This window comes from Priapulus caudatus, unplaced genomic scaffold, assembly GCF_000485595.1.
Source record: "Priapulus caudatus unplaced genomic scaffold, Priapulus_caudatus-5.0.1 Scaffold1964, whole genome shotgun sequence".
NCBI classification, from domain to species: domain Eukaryota; kingdom Metazoa; phylum Priapulida; class Priapulimorpha; order Priapulimorphida; family Priapulidae; genus Priapulus; species Priapulus caudatus.
Window position 1 is genome coordinate 6,784 of NW_014579025.1, and position 1,383 is coordinate 8,166.

Genomic DNA, 1,383 nt, shown 5'->3' on the forward strand with positions numbered 1-1,383 from the left:
GCCTGTGTGTGTGTGTGTGTGTGTGTGTGTGTGTGTGTGTGTGTGCGTGCGTGCGTGCGTGCGTGCGTGCGTGCGTGTGTATGTGTGTGCGTGCGCCCGCGTGTGCGCGTGCATGTGTTGAACAGTCGCTCTACAAACCGACACTGTTTCGCGCTAGGCCGGTACCAGTGAACGCTAGCAATTACCTGCCGCTTGCACGCGGTTTGACGCATTCCGCGACCGACACTCCGTGGCGGCGGTGTATACATGTATAGTATTTATCGCACCGGTATACAACCCTCGCTAGCCGTGCATCTACCTTACAATTACGACGTGGCCGACACTACCGTGCCATATACGTACTGTTTTCGTGTGTCCTAGGCAGCCGTTATACCCTAGCAAGCCCGAGACTTGCTATATTCCCCCTGTAGTGCCCCTGTAGTAAGCCCCCGCTGTAGCAGACAATAGTTAGGCCGATTACTTGTAATAGTTTAAACTTTTAGACCCGACTGAAAGCGTACCTGGCCTAAAGATTTCTTTCAGCCTCAGCGCCCGGAATAGATTCCAAACATGGCGATAATGGTGGAATGTACTTAGACGTTGAGGATACCTTAGAATAAGTGTTGAAAGGATAAAGAGAACGGATCGTAGACGAAACTGATTGTCACCCGATTGTGAATATGATAAAATTACTAGAAGATGGCGGCCGTCGACCAGTGATAAATAGGTGCGATTTATTTCAGTCGATCTTCTGAGCTTCTGTAGAGTCTATCGCTACACTACATGAACTTTATAAATGATAAATTATCGCACGCATTAACTGACTACAAGTCCGCACTTGGTACCGGGAATTTTTCTCCGGTTTTCCGGGACTCATTCAACCGCAAGTGTATTTGATCTGAATGCACACACGCGACCGAGAAGGGGCGCGAGTGCACAGTGGCGTCATCTTGGGAAGGGATGCGGAATATCGCACCCGGTTACCGATCGTTGCCACCGTAATGTTCGTAAACAAATGTGTGTTTTCAGTGTGCGATGTCGCGCAGCGGTAACGTACCGTATAGATCCTCTTCTTGGTTCCTCTTCTTGGTTCCTCTTCTTGGTTCCTCTCTTCGTTCTGAGGCGGTATAGCGTTACCGCATTACCCGCGACCGCTACGCTGCTTGTGTGGACAAAACCTACGGTAGAGGAAGCACACAGCAGACCTAGCTCTAGAACTATAGCCCTCTGCTCTGCTACAGGCCTGTAGATATAATGTAGAGCTAATGGCAGACCAGGATACCGTATAGATCGCACCGTATTTATAGACGTGTGATGTCGGATGCGCCTGGATCACCACAACGTATACTATATATATATGTGTGTGTGTGTGTGTGTGTGTGTGTGTGTGTGTGTGTGTGTGTG